This window comes from Carettochelys insculpta, chromosome 13 (assembly GCF_033958435.1).
Source record: "Carettochelys insculpta isolate YL-2023 chromosome 13, ASM3395843v1, whole genome shotgun sequence".
NCBI lineage: Eukaryota > Metazoa > Chordata > Testudines > Carettochelyidae > Carettochelys > Carettochelys insculpta.
Window position 1 is genome coordinate 39217842 of NC_134149.1, and position 15776 is coordinate 39233617.

Below are 15776 nucleotides of genomic sequence, written 5' to 3' on the forward strand. Positions count from 1 at the left end.
CCAAATAACTAAAACAATGAATTAAAGTCAGGTGTGGGAAATGATACCTACTGAGTTTAAAAAGAAACACTGCTTGTTCTAAATAAAAGTGTAACAATCCATTTACTATCCTCAAATAACTCAGACTGTAAAACCAAGGGATTAAAAGCAGCAGTAAAACTTAGTTAAAATACATTGGATATTAAAGCTGTGGCCAAAAACATCACCTTATTAAAGACCTGATATAAGGGTTGCATATGTAAATTAAAGTGGCATTTTAGAAATGTAAGCAACTTAAATACCTCATAGGCACATAACACAATTTTCAAAAAGAGAACTACCTCAACACTGTTGTTTTGCACTTCTTAGCATTTTTTTATGTTTCTACTTTCTGAAGAATTCCTTTTTGATTTTCAGATCATTAATCAAGTATCAGAGGGGTAGCCGTTTTAGTCTGGATCTGCAAAAGCAACGAGGGGTCCTGTGCCACCTTATAGACTAACAGAAATGTATGAGCATAAGCTTTCGTGGGCAAAGACCCACTTCGTCAGATGTGACGAAGTGGGTCTTTGCCCACGAAAGCTTATGCTCATACATTTCTGTTAGTCTATAAGATGGCACAGGACCCCTCGATGCTTTTGCAGACCATTAATGTTTATCTGCAATTTGCTTTGTAAAATTGCCTTTTTTAAAATTTGCACTGTTCTACAAATTGAGCCTCTATAGTCTGGCACTGTCTTCTATGGCAACGTCTGTGGTACAGCATGATTTATTTACAGGGGTATCTTTCTTGTGCATGTGCCCAAGTTTCCTGTGATCACATAAAATTGGTTTACAGACACCTGTCCTGTCTCTCAGTGCTCTGTGCATTTATTTAATTGTAATTTACCCCTCAATGTCTTCTAAGATCCTAATAAGCAGTGAAAGTGTTGGTAATGCTGCTTGACAATATTGAACTCCCATGGTTTAGGAAATTCTCAGATTTGGCATTGGTCAGGTCCTGAGGGTATAATATTAGAGAGGTTCTACCTGTACCTGAAATTTTTTAAAAAGTACATTTTTAAGCAGGTTTTTTCATTAGCAGATTTACTTTTTGTTCTGGTGAAAGAGCTTGGATAATTTGAGGACAAAGTCAAGGAAAGACAAATCAAACCCATACTTCTGCGGTACAAAATGTTTATGGCCTCTCTTCTTTTCTTGTTCCCTGAATGGGAAACAGAAATATTAAAATGTCATTTAAATTCAGAAAATAATTACTGTGGTTTAATCGCAGTTAACTCATGCAATTAACTCAAAAATTAAGTCAGATTAAAAATATTATGATTCATTGCAGTTATAATTGCACTGTTAAACAATAGACTACCACTTAATGTTTGTTAAATATTTGTGGATGGTTTCTATATTTGTGAATGTATTGATTTCAGTTATGGCACAGAATATGAAGTATACAGTTTTCACTTTATTTTGTTTTTATTGCAAATATATGCATTGTAAAAATAATAAAATAGTGATTTTAAAATCAACTTGCACAAGTATAGCTGAACAATCTCTTAAGAGAGTGCAATTTACAAATGTAGTTTTGGTTGTACATAACTGCACTCAAAACCAAAAGAAAGAAAAACTTTAACAGCTATAAGTCACTCGGTCCTACTTCTTGTTTAGCCAGTAACCAAGACAATTAAATTTATTTATATTTAAGGGACACAATGTTACTCGCCTCTTATTTAGCATGTCTTTTACGTGACGGTCCAAATAAAGATTCTCATGGCACTTTTGTAGCTGATGTTACAACATATTTACGTGCCAGATATGCTAAACATTCACACATCCATACTTTTTGTCACTATTTCAGATGACGTGCTTGTATGCCAGTGTTTGGTTTTGTTCAACTGGCTGAACAGGAGCACTTTTTTTTATATTGTTCTATTTTGAATGCAGTTTTTTCTCAAATTGTATATTTGAAATTTTAATTTTCATTATAAAGAGATTGCGTTATAGGTCTTGTGTTGAATTAATTGAAGTATAGTGTTTCCTTTGATTTTATAGTGCAAATATTTGTATTCTTGTGTAATGACAGACTGAAAATACGTAATAGACTGTAAAAAACGTAGAAGAATAAATGGACTTAAATCAGACATCAGGAACAGTAATGTACAGAAGCCTGTGGGGAACACTTCAGTCTCCCTGGACACTCAGTAGCAGATTTCAGGGTGACAGTCCTGAAACCAAGACATTTCAGAAATCAAACGGAGAGAGAAATCTCTGAGCTGTAATTTATTTGCAAATTTGACTCCATTAACCAAGGATTAAACAGAGACTGGGAGTGGCTCGCAGCTTACAAAGGCAGCTTCTCTGCCCTGTATATTAGGATTTCCCCATTAGACTCTGACAGAGGCTCATATCCCCCTATCTGATCTGACTTGTTTTTATCTCTTTTGATACCTACTATTGATAATGGGCCATTTCCACCTTGCTGAATAGACCTTGTCAGTTCTGGCCCTCTCTTTTTCTGGGACCCCATTCTTTAAATACCCCTCTGAAACCACACACACCCCCACTCATGCAGCTGATGAAGCAGGTCTTTGCCCACGAAAGCTTATGCTCCAAAATATCTGTTAGTCTATAATGTGCCACAAGACTTCTTGTTGTTCTTGAAGCTACAGACTAACGGCTACCTCTCTGAGACTGACAATGCTAACTATTGTTTTGTTAGTTTTCCAGGAAAAACTTCTCTACCAAAATATTTCTAATAAACTTTGGGCTCTTATTCAACTTCTACTTCATATTTGCTTTTTATTTATCTCCACTGCCATGTCACACATTTCCTTTTTATTAAAACAGTCTTTAAAAAAAAAAAAAAGATATAATAGTGGGTTGAGATTTTCAAATCAAAGTTAAATGAAGCCTGAACAGTTTTGGAAGGAATGCTATCGCTACCAAGTATTTTAGCTAATAAACATGTACAGTTATATAATTTTTATAATATGTAGATACCATTAAATTGCAAGTTTCTGAAATTGTCTTGGTTTGCACTGCTTTTCTCTGTATGCCTGCATTTGTATTTTGTATCTAAAGTCATCTTTAAACTCAGACAGTTAAGTAAGTTAGTCATGAAATGAGAAAGTTATGCCTGAGACAGTTCACTGAAATTAAAAAAAAAAAAAAAAAAATCAGAATCAATCTTCTTTTTACTGGTATGAGACCAGATTCATAGTACTTTCTCCCAAGAAAGAGTATAAGGACAAATACTACTTTTTCTAATCCTTGTTCTATTACTTGTTTAATATTGGCCAAGTCTCTTCAACCTCTCTTCTGTGGTTTTCCACCTATATAGTAGGGGTAATAATTATTTCCTATGTAGAGAATTAGTTAACAAAGAGGGGACCTATGAAAGGGGAAGGTGTGACTTACGTCTTCACATCTTTATGATTTATGATGAGGCATTAAAGTTTGTGTTGGGAGGTAGGGGTTTGGTAATCATTATCTAGTTCCCCAGGAAATATTATAATTATTTTCCCTCATTTTGCTGGAGAACTCTTGAGAACTGGAGTGGGCAGTTTCTCTTCTTTCAGTAAAAAGGCCAAGAGTGTTGGAATATTTAATAGAGATGTTCTTTTGTCAAGTGTTTGCCTGAGTTTGAATTAAATAAGTATCTCTGCCTATTTTGTTTCAGGAAGAAGGGTTCTTTTGAAAATGGGGTTTATTTTCTGAAAGAACTCCATCTACATAGCTGTTTTTGCTTCCAGAGGCTCTTCCAGAAGCGAGATCACACAAGAATATGCAAATGAGGTCTAAAATATGTAAGTGTGTGCCTCATTTGCATTTCCAATCTCGCTCATTTGCATTCCTCTTTTGAAAGGAAATGTAGTGTAGATGCAGCCTTGTTGTTCATATGTTCTTGCCTCCATCAAGGTTCCGCATTCTTTGATGTCGTATTCCGCTTAGTGATATAGTCCTCTAGCAGAAAAAGAGAATTCAAGAACGGATATATCTAGGTTGTATAGTATTTGTGTGATGTGATTGTAGCTTTATGTTTAACTCCGATTTTTCTTGCTTTGGCAAGTGTAAGATTGAAAGTGGCTTGGATTTTTTTTAAATAAATTAATGCACCATCTGTAGTGGGCTTTTTTTTTAATTGAGCTTTGCATTGGTCATTTGATACTGAGTAATCTTCACTTACTGCATTACTATTTTATGGGTGTATAACTGAAGTAATAATGGGGAAATTAGAGTAGAAGGAGAACAACTTATAAATAAATAAGAGCACAGAAGAAGAGAATTCAGGCTCTGTCATTTCTCCACACAGTTTCCCCTCCCCCACCAAAGCTCCTTCTCAGCCCCCACCCACTGGTTTCCTGTGGAACCACTGTTCACACCGCCTCAGTCCCCTGCCTGTTGTGGAACACATCCCCCTGCCCCCCACTAATGGGTCACTATTTGCCTCTTCTCCCCCCACTCCCCAATCACCTCTCCACTTCCTCATCGGCCCCACCCTCAATACCTTTCCTGCAGCAAGATACCTCTCCCTCTCCTCACCCTGCTTCTGGATCACTGCTTGCCTTCTCACCCTCACCCATGCACACCTGCCACTGGCTCACCACTTCCTTGCTTTTCCTCACCATTCACCTCTCTGCTCGCCTCCTCACTGCCCCCTGACTGCCCGTCACCACTTCACAAAAGGCATCTCAATTATACCTTTGGGATGCAACACAAAGAGTTAAATATCAGGACACTCCTGATTTTTATCATGGCTTCTTGTCACCCTCACTCAGCTTGGCCATTAGGTTCTTATGAATAACTCACATGTAAAAGTATCGGAGGGGTAGCCGTGTTAGTCTGGATCTGAAACAGCAACGAAGGGTCCTGTGGCACCTTATAGACTAACAGAAAAGTTTTGAGCATGAGCTTTCGTGAGCACAGACTCACTTCATCAGATGCTGGTCTTGGAAATCTGCAGGGCCAGGTATAAATGAGCCAGAGCAAGGGTGGGGATAACAAGGTTAGCTCAGTCAGCAAGGGTGAGGCTTACTACCAGCAGTTGATCTGGAGGTGTGAACACCAAGGGAGGGGGAAGCTGCTTCTGTATTTAGCCAGCCATTCGCAGTCTTTGTTTAAACCAGAGCTGAGGGCATCGAATTTGCAGATGAATTGTAGCTCAGAAATTTCTCTTTGGAGTATGGTCCTGAAAGTTCTTTGCTGTAGGATAGCTACTTTTAAGTCTGCTACTGTGTGGCCTGGGAGTTTGAAGTGCTCTCTTACGGGTTTTTGTATATTGCCATTTCTGATGTCTGATTTGTGTGCGTTTATTCTTTTACATAGAGACTGTTCAGTTTGTCCGATGTATATAGCAGAGGGGCATTGCTGGCACATGATGGCATAAATTATATTGGTAGATGTGCAGCTGAATGAACCCACGATGGTGTGGCTGATCTGGTTAGGTCCTGTAATGGTGTTGCTGGTGTAGATATGTGGGCAGAGCTGGCAACAAGGTTTGTTGCATGGATGGGTCCTTGAGTTGGAGTGACTGTGGTGCGGTGTATAGTTGCTGGTTAGGATTTGCTTCAGGTTGGCAGGTTGTCTGTGGGCAAGGTCTGGTCTGCCTCCCAAGGCCTGTGAAAGTGGGGGATCATTGTCCAGGATGGGTTGTAAATCCCTGATGATGCGCTGTAGAGGTTTTAGCTGAGGACTGTAGGTGATGGCTAGTGGTGTTCTGTTGTTTACTCTCTTGGGCTTGTCCTGTAGTAAAAGGCTTCGTGGCACACGTCTGGCTCTGTTGATCTGTTTTTTTCACTTCCTCAGGTGGGTATTGCAGTTTCAAGAATGCTTGGTAGAGATGCTGTAGGTGTTTGTCTCTGTCAGAGGGGTTGGAGCAAATGCGGTTATATCTTAGTGCTTGGCTGTAGACAATGGATTGTGTGGTGTGTCTGGGATGGAAGCTGGAGGCATGAAGGTAGGAGTAGCGGTCAGTAGGTTTACGGTACAGGGTGATATTGATGTGGCCGTCGTGTATTAGCACTGTGGTGTCCAGGAAGTGGATCTCCTGTGTGGACTGTTCCAGGCTGAGGTTGATGTTGGGGTGAAAGTTGTTGAAGTCCCGGTGGAATTCCTCTAGAGTCTCCTTCCCATGGGTCCAGATGATGAAGATATCATCAATGTAGCGTAAGTAGAGACGGAGTGTTAGTGGACGAGAGCTAAGGAAGCACTGTTCCAGATCAGCTACGAAAATATTGGCATATTGAGGGGCCATGCAGGTACCCATAGCTGTGCCGCTGATTTGAAGGTATATGTCATCGCCAAATCTGAAATAGTTGTGTGCGAGGATAAAGTTCACATGTAAAAGAAACTGACACCTGGACCTACAGTTGAGTTGTAACATAAGTTAACTAGTCGATAATTGACTGTTCAATTTGACATTGTTTGCCTTAAGAATCTGAAAAGATTCAGTGTTGCTGGAAACATGTCCTGTCCAGGGATTCTAATGGGTTCATCAGCTGGGTCCTAGTTAAAACTTGGAGCAAATGTTGCTCATCTATGCCATCTTCCATGTATGCCTTCTGTGTTGCATTTTAATCCAGTAAAGTTTCTTTTCATTAATCTGTTTATGCAGTACTAAAAATCTGATCCCTGCAGTATCCTGAGCCTTTGATAATTTTATATCTGCATTCATGTTAAAAATAAGAAAACAGAGCATAGTCTTCACTTTGTTAGTGAGCAGTAAGTTTCCTTAACTCATATAAATACTCAATTTAGATTCTTAAGAAGTTTTTCTAAAAACTAAGTTCAGAAGCAATTCAAAAAGGAAAATATGGCTTATGCACTCTTTATATACCACTGGCAAAGTATTGGAAGAGCTAGTTTACACACACAATCACAATGGTTTATTTTAATGTATTTGAATCAGTTTACTTGAACGGGAATAACTTTGTATGGGTATTCAGATAAGTTTTAACCTGATAAGTATCAGTTTAGCTAGTGCGACAAAGGGAACAGATGTGAGCTGAGGTTTAAACTAATATGAACATGTGCACACCAAATTCCATCAGTTTGCGCAAACAGCTAAAAAAGGCCTTTGTGGGTTATAAACTAGGCTTGAGGATGTTTTAGTATACAGTAGTAAAAACAATACCTTTATAGTCATCTTCAAGGTTAGATTCCTTACTTCTCTTCAGGGTTTGCTTTGTTTTGTTTTGTTTTTACTCAATCCTTTTCCATCTTGATATATGACCAAATTATTAATTAGATTGCTGTGATTTTTAGTATTTTAGGAATCACCTCAAGTTGTTGGAAGAGAAGATATTCTGACACAAGCAACAAGTATGTAACCAAATTTTATTTTTTGAAAATATAATACATATTTAATTATACATAGTTTTCACTTTTTTCACTGTACAATTCAATTTTTTTTTCCTGTTCCTTTAAAAAAAAATTAACACTGTGTCTGCACTAGAGAGTTTTGTTGACATTTTGTTTACATTCTGTCAATAAAAGGAATACCACCTTTGTCTACACTCAGTGGCAGATTTAAGGGTGACAGTCCTGAAACAAAAAAAATTTCAAAAATCTAATGGAGATAGAAATCTGAGCTGCAATTTATTTGCAAATTTGACTCCATTAACCATGGACTAAACAGAGACTGGGAGTGGCTCACAGTTTACAAAGGCAGTTTCTCTGCTTTGGGTGCTAATATCTCCCCATTAGACTCTGACAAAGGCTTACAGCCCCCTGTCTGATCTGACTTGTTTTTTCCTCGTTTGATACCTTCTGTTGTTAATGGGCCATTTCCACCTTGCTAAACAGACCTTGTCAGCTCTGGTCCTCTCTCTTACTGGGACCCCACTCTTTTTAAATACGCCTCTGAACCCCCTCCCCCCCCCAACCCCACTCAGGCATCTGATGAAGCGGGTCTTTGCCCACAAAAGGTTATGCTCCAAAATATCTGTTAGTCTATAAGGTGCCACAAGACTACTTGTTGTTCTTGAAGCTACAGACTAACACAGCTACCTCTCTGATATCTTTGTCTACAGTTTGTGTCAACAAACAAGTGGTGTAGACGCTCTAGGGAGACCGGGCTTCCAGGTGACCAGGCAGTCCTGTCTGCTTGACTATTCTGTCAAGAGAGCAGACCGGCAGTCTGTCTGCTCTCTGTTGGCATAGCAGATTACTCTTTTGATCCACATGCATGTGTGGACGTGATCTATTGACACAAGTTTTGCCAGAAGATCTCTTCTGACAGTAACTTCTGTTAACAGATGGCTGGAGTGTAGACCTAGCCTAAATGGTAGTGCTAATCTAAACTTTTATAAAGTCCACAGCTTAGTATGAACATACAATGTGCATATTGTTTGATTGCCTAAAGCGGTTAAAATATATGCATTGGGCCACATATTCGTGGTCAGATTCTTTTGTAAGGGTATAATTTTGCATCCAAATCATTCTGTATGTCAAACTCCCATGCTGAAGTCTATTCCACTTTTGAGTGCTCTTTGGTTCTGCAACTTGACTTAAATGTGTTTAACTTCTGTACTGCATAAAAACGTTAAATGTAACAGTGCCTGTGTAATTTTAATGTAGAGTCTGAGTAATTTGGGGATGGGTATTCGTAGAAGAAGGAGGTAGGTTTATGCTTGTGTTTTTCCTGACGTGTGCATTTTCTGGTGTGTCTGTTTTTGAACTTAAGCATATTATATTTACTATCTTTTGATGCCTTTGCAAAAATTGAAAATTTGTGCAAAGTTAATTATTTAAATTAATCTGATGAAGTATGCCGGTTAAATTTTACTGTTCTCAGAGAGGTCTGCCCCAGTTCCAGGTCAGATTAGACATATGTTGATCTTGAATTTAGTACCTTAGAACAGCGTGGGTGGAGAATTTCAGTAAATTCTATCACAAGGAATTGAATTCCTTACAAAATTGGTGACAAAATCATACTTTCAGCAATCAGTCTTTCTGACACTTTTCTTTCCAGACCTGTATTCCTATTCTAGTAACCACTGTGTTTTCATCCTACAGCTGCAAAACGGTTTTAGTTTGTGTTTAGAGAGGTAACAGGAGCCTTTAACTGAACAGTGGATAACTTCAGTGACCTTAGGAAAAAATGGAATGCAATACATGGATACCAACAGAGAGAGTCACTCTTAAGGCACTAATGCTCTGCTTCACCTAGTACATGAAAAAAATAAATTTATCTTGATATGAGGACTGCCTTATGGGCAACAAACTGCCTTAAGGGCATAAACAAAGAATAGTGATAAATAGGAATACATTTAACAAGGCAATGCGTTTAGTGGGGAGCTTCAGGGTTGATGTTAGGTCCAATTTTGTCTAACAGCTTTATGAATGATCTTCAGGATAACATAAACAGCACATCAATTAAATTCACAGATAAGAAATTGGTAGGTAATGCAAACACCAGAAAGGCCAGAGATATAATACAAAGGGATCTAGGGAGAATGAAAATATGAGCAGGAAATAATGAAGTGAGATTGAGTGTGCAGAAGTGCAGATTAATACATCTGGGAAAAATAATACGGAACACATGTGATTACTGGGAATATAAGTTGCTGGTAGATGACAGCAAACTGCAAACAAGTTCATTCTGAAATATAGCAACAAAATGAAAAAGCAAACAAAATGCTTTGATTTACGAATTCAAAATGATTTTGTTGGTCTTGTCAGAGATGTGGATGTTCACTTTGTAGGGATAAAAGAAAGAAAGGATTAAATATATACAGTAAATACAATTTGTAAACTAATATGTATACCACACACTCAGGCCTTATTTATTGTACAAATCCTTTGACACTACAGCTATTGTGGTATAGAGCATAGACACAGTTTGATACCAAGAGTAGGAGTTTTTGTGTAAGTATAGTAACATTTGCCTCCCCAGATGAAATTAAGACTATCAGAAGCACTCTTCTTTTGGTTTAGCTGCAGCTATGCTGGTGGGGAGGACAGTCCTAAAATAGCTATGTTGTTTGGAGGTGAAGATTTTTCACACCCCTGCCTGACAACTATCCTGACAAAGCTTTGTGGTGTTGTGTGTACCCAAAATTGCTTAGTAAGTTGACTAGAGCTTGATTTACTTACGGATGCAAAATGAGGCGGAGGAAAACTTTGCCATGGGCCAAGATATAAGAATTGTTTGCCAAGCCACAAAGAGCTTATTCCTTTGTTACTCCATTGTTGTCACTCACATCATGATCTTAGGGGAGTTTGGCTACCACCTAAGGCCACACTGTGTTTTATTCCTATATGTATAGTCAGAGGGATGTTTTACGGTTGTTTGAAAATGTAAACTAAAGTTCACCTGCTACTGACTATAGACTGAATATCACCTTCATGCTGTTGACACGGGGACAGGAATGGGTAAAGGTGGAGTTGGAGGGCAATAGAATGGACATAATTTATGGTAAATGGACAGACCAGAAAGTGCCTTGCGCTGGGGATATTTAATATAATTGTGGATGTGTCTGCGGGGAACACAAGGTTTTGGGAGAAGTGGGAGCTGGTGTAGAGAAGAGGAGTGACTACAAAATAGCAGAGCATGGCGGAGAAATTTAGATAGTTCCAGAAAATGTCTGTAGTGCATGCAGAGACAAAAGGGTACAGGGAAAGGAAGGGAGATGAATGTGGGGCTTATGGGGAGGAGGAGAGCATGGAGATTGGCAGGGTTAAGAAGAGAAGTAGACTTTGAAGAGAGGGGTCTAGCAGTTAGGGAAGAGATGGGTGGGGATCAGAGAGGAGGATATGAAAGAAGACAGGAAAATGTGGGGTATGCAGTGGGAGAAGAGTTAAATGGGGGAATGGTATGGGGAAAGGCAGGGAGAGGCATGTGGGGAACTCAGGGATGAGTGGCAAGGGGAACGGGACATTTTTGTCTAGGTTGAATTTTAATATCTTCTACTTACACAATTATCATAGGACTTACTTTTCAGTGAGGAAAAGGTTTTTGTGTTAATTCTGTTAATATATTTCTACCACAAGACCCATATTGATGTAATGTTCCATGGAATTTTATTTGTTCTCCACACATTTAATTGCTACACATTTAATAAACTACAGAAATGTACCTCAAGCAGTACCTTCCAATTTAGACAACAAAATAATGGCTCAATATGAAGGGTGAGTTGTGTAAATCAGGTGATGGTGATCAGTTGCAATAATATATTCATTGGGGAACTTGCCAGAGCCTTAAAATATTTATTTCCACATTTTCTAATGTTTGCGTTTATTACCAAGGGATAGATTTTTTTGCAAATCAAATACAAAAGTTTTAATGCTTTAGCTAGTGTTCATTGAAATGTACTTTTGATTTCTCCTCTTTTCAGGGAAGGTTTGCGTGCATTTTTTGTTTTATATTTTGGGAGACTATTACATATATGCCACAGGAGGGAGCCCTTTTCTATTCTTCAGTGCAGGGACTGCATCTAAAAAGAAATGTTTCATTTCTGTTATTTCTGTACAAGAAAAATACAGGCAAATTGTTAGAAATTATTCTAAGAAAAGGAAAAAATCGGAGCTGAAGAAAGTAACTTATGAGAGAAGTGTAAAAGAATTAACTTATTTATATCTATCTTGGTTATGTAATAGTTTAGGCGAAATAACATGTTTATGGGAAAAGGCGGAGAAAACATTTAGGATTTTCGAAATAGAGAGGTATACCTAGGGCAGGGGTTAGCAACCAAAAGAGAAAAAAGAGCCATTTTTTTTTCGAATTCACTAAAATGTCAATCATTCAAAAGCTGCAGTGCATGTTAATAAAGTCAAACCATACTTTTTGTAACCCCTATTTTAAGAACAGTACATACACATACCCCACAATGCACTGCATATATCAAAGGGGGAATCAACCAATGCTTTCAGATCACATAGGCCGTTTCTACACAGGCAACTTTCTTTGAAAGTAGCATGGTAATACATAGCCTGAAATATGCTAATGAGGCATGGATGCAAATTCCCTGCACCTCATTAGCATATGGTCATGTGGTTTGGAGTTTGGAAGACCATTCTTGCGGACTCCAAAACACTGTGTAGACACGCGGCCCTGGGGGGAGCTTCCAGAAGGAAGTCCTTCTTCCGGAGGCCCCTTCTTCCTGAAAATTTGTGTAGAAACAGCCATATTGATTGCTATTTAGATGTGAGTTCTTCATTGTTGGGCTTAGATATTCACTGAAATATTGAAAATAATCAGGAGAAGGTTTTTTTTTTTTTTTTTTTTAATTCGCAGTTATAGTGTCAGGAGTCACAAAGAAGTCCTTAAAAAGCTGCATGCGTTTCCACAGCCATAGGTTGCACACCCCTGACCTAGGGAATAATGCTTTTAAATTTAACAGGAGAGAAATATCAGGCTAAGTATAAGTAAAGTTGCAATGTGGAATAGTTTTTAAGGGAAATAGTGGAATCTTTGTAATATCGAGAGTGACAAGAAGTCCTGTGGCACCTTATAGACTAACAGATATTTTGTGGTATAAGCTTTCGTGGGCAAAGACACACTTCATCAGAAAGTGTATGCTCCAAAACATCTGTTAGTCTATAAGGTGCCACAGGACGACATGTGCTCGAAGATACAGACTAAAACAGCTACCTCTCCGATACTATCTGTAATGTGCAATTTTCTTACCTCACAGGGTTGTTGTGAGATGATCAGATATTATGGTGGTGGGACTCTAGGTATTTAAAATAGAGTGTAATAAGTTTCTAGCTGTACCAAACCAGTTTGTTTAACTCCAGTTATAAACAGGATAGGAGAAAATAATGGCTTTTTTTTCCTCACCACTTATGGAAACATAGGATAGTCATAAGGTACATTGATTGACTACTGTTCTATTAGACTACAGCTACACTAGAATAGTAAACCTCGACAGAACCTCTGTCAACAGATTGTATCTACATACAACTTGCTCTGTTGACAGAGAACTGCCAGACGGCACTGCCCTATGGTGCCAGAACGCGGAATGGCTGCTTTGCAAAGAAGGCTGCCCCGGCAACTGGAAGTCTTCTCTGTCAACAGAAGTGTCTACACTGCACTTCTGTAGACAGTGCTCTGTTGACAGATTATTATGCCTTGAATTTTTGAGGGATAATACTGTCAATGCAAATGCAGAATTCTGTCGAGACCTTGTCAACAGAATGCTTTGTGTGTAGACGTTCCCTGAGTTATATCAACAGAAGGCCCCTTCTGTTGACAAAACTCTAGTGTAGACCCAGCCTTATAATTTTAAAGTAAAAAAAAACAAAAACTTGTTTTTGTTAATGCTCTTCTGATGTGTAAGGGCATTCTGAATTCTTTCCCCTCAATGCCGCTCCTGGTTTGTGGTTGTGGTAGTGTTTGCGATTTTTTGTTCTTCTGTTTTGCTTGTTTTGTTAGCATTGTCCATTATAAATAGAGGAAACACAATCTCTCATTGCTCATTGAAGCACTGAAGTAGAAGGGTGACAAATTAGTGGGATGAGAATTACAAAATTAATGTGTACAATTGAAATGGTTAACCAAATTACTGATTGATAACCAAGGACAGTTTTCTTTTCTTTTACGGTTTAATGGGTATTAAATGCAGACAGTCTTCTGTTTAAGACGCTGAACTTGGACTAGGAGACTTGGATTCGGATCCTGACTCTGTTACTATCTGTCTCTGCCTTGATCCTATGCACATGGCTAGCTATCCTCACATGCATAAGTGGCTGCAGAATGTTGCCTAAATTTGAGAGAATTTTTCATTTCTCCCACATTTTGTCAATTTAGTCTATTTAAATTGTATGTTCTAGGGCACAGGCAACCACTTCCTGCATGTTTGTACAGTGTTTAATGCAATAGGCTCCTAATGTGGGAAAAGGTACATTCTAAGAAATAAAATGTTAAGGTTATAGTCTTAAGTGCTAAAAGTCAGGATTGGGAAAAAAATATCATCCATGTCATATACACTATGTAGTATGGTATGCATTTAACCAGTGCAGTAGTAGATTAAGAACAGTGTGGTTAAGCTGATGTGACTATGAGAATTTTAACTTTTTCACTCTTGCTCATGGGCATTTGCATATGGGACATGAAGTATACACTCTTGTGGTGGTTTATATTAAATGTATTTGCTAATTTCTTAATGAATACTTCTTATATTTACATGTGATCTCCTGACCTAGGCATTCATTGTTCATATTTGATTTTTTCAGGTGTGCTGAACCTTAAAATCTTATATACTCCAAAAATAATTCTAGAATATAAAGAACATAAAAGAATAAAAACTTGTTAATATTGTGGCTTTTTAAAGAACCTTGGAAAAGAATTGGAAGTGAACTCTAGAATTGTATTTCTCTTGCAAAGTGTTTGTCAGACCTCCTGATTCAGCTTATTAAAGCAAGGTACACCTGACAACTCAGATAAACTCCAGCTAATTAAAACCAAATGAAGCTGGGAGACTACATGATCAATAGAGAAGCTAAAATGGTAGCAATGTATATGAAAGATTTAGGGCAAACAAAGTTGTTAATGTGATAAGCAACATTACATTTCCAGGCTAATATCACTTGTCCAGTAGTGGCAACCTTATAATGTGTTACTTGTTATGGTGACAGACTCCTATTTTTTTTATCATTCATAGCACATCCTGATAGTGTTAGTTAGTTATTTGAAATGGTCATGTTTAGTTAACGTGAAAATAATATGCAAAATGAGTTTTTAATAACCATAACATAAATATTTGATTTTTTTTTGTAGTACCTGAATTTCAGTTGTTTTGTTTAACTTGTCTGTGTTCATCTAAACAGATTTTACGTAATTACTCTCCAGGGAAGGTACACTAGAAATTCATTACTCTTACAACATTTTCTGTTTGATGTATTCTTGACTGTCATGTCTTTTGTATCACTTCCTAATTTGTATATGAATAGCAATTTATGTTAATTGTGGCCACCATTAAAAGTGAGTAAAATTTGAATTTCAGAGCTGTATAAGACCAGTTTGCTTTTTAGTATTGTGTCAAAGAATCTAAAGCAAAGTAATTTTAAATGAGAATAAAAATAAAATAAGTTGGGTGTCCTTGATAACCAGTGTTCCATAAACCTTTGATTAAAATTCATAGGTAAAAATATAGTCAATTTTCTTCTGATCTTTAAACATTTGTCTCCTGGTGAACGCAGAGAAGTGTAGACAGAAATGAGAGCAAAACTTGTCTTTTTTATAAGTACGTAAATGGCATCAGAAACTATTTTTAAATCAGCAGAACCAGCAGCATTATTATGTGTTGAAAAGGAAAGCTGCAAATGGCCTTTACATTTTTCATTAACCTGACTTAATCTGTATTCTTCCCCAAAGATTATTTGTAAACATGCTTCCTAGAAATAAATGAAATCTTTAAAGATTTTGACATTTTAAGATGGCAAGACTAACTTATATGTGTTTTCTAAACATGAGGTTCCTTTTCTGGTATGTTGAAGAAATCAGAAAATATTAATAGCGTCAAAGAAAGGCACCTAAAGTAACATTCCCAGCTGATTGGAGACAGAAAAATGTTCAAATCATTATGCCATCAGGATATAAAATGCCATAACGGTAATACTATGTATTGTTTTTTTCAAAATACATTATTTTTTTGCAGGAATTTAAATCTATTTCATGCCGTTATATTTATTATTATGTATTTTCTTAATTGTGTGTTCAGTTAAATCCTGTGGGAGCAGAACTTGTTTAAATCTCACACCTGTAAAAATTAAGCAAATAAATTATTACATGAAATCTATAAAATATTTATTTTGAATTCAGCAGCCTCTTTACTGGTGGAATGGGTGGCAACAGTCCAGTA

The 15776-nt window shown here is 37.5% G+C and overlaps 1 protein-coding gene and 1 long non-coding RNA gene across 5 annotated transcripts in view; both read left to right on the forward strand.

Annotated features, from left to right (window-relative positions):
• The window catches only part of LOC142020320 (uncharacterized), a 36874-nt gene extending 21160 nt beyond the window's left edge, over window positions 1–15714 (forward strand). Inside the window, exons 4-6 of the long non-coding RNA XR_012647358.1 lie at window positions 3653–3779; window positions 7237–7293; window positions 14149–15714. This is a non-coding gene — a long non-coding RNA (uncharacterized LOC142020320). The remainder of the gene's footprint in view (window positions 1–3652; window positions 3780–7236; window positions 7294–14148) is intronic.
• The window catches only part of DIAPH2 (diaphanous related formin 2), an 829633-nt gene that overhangs the window by 522027 nt on the left and 291830 nt on the right, over window positions 1–15776 (forward strand). The window lies entirely within an intron of this gene.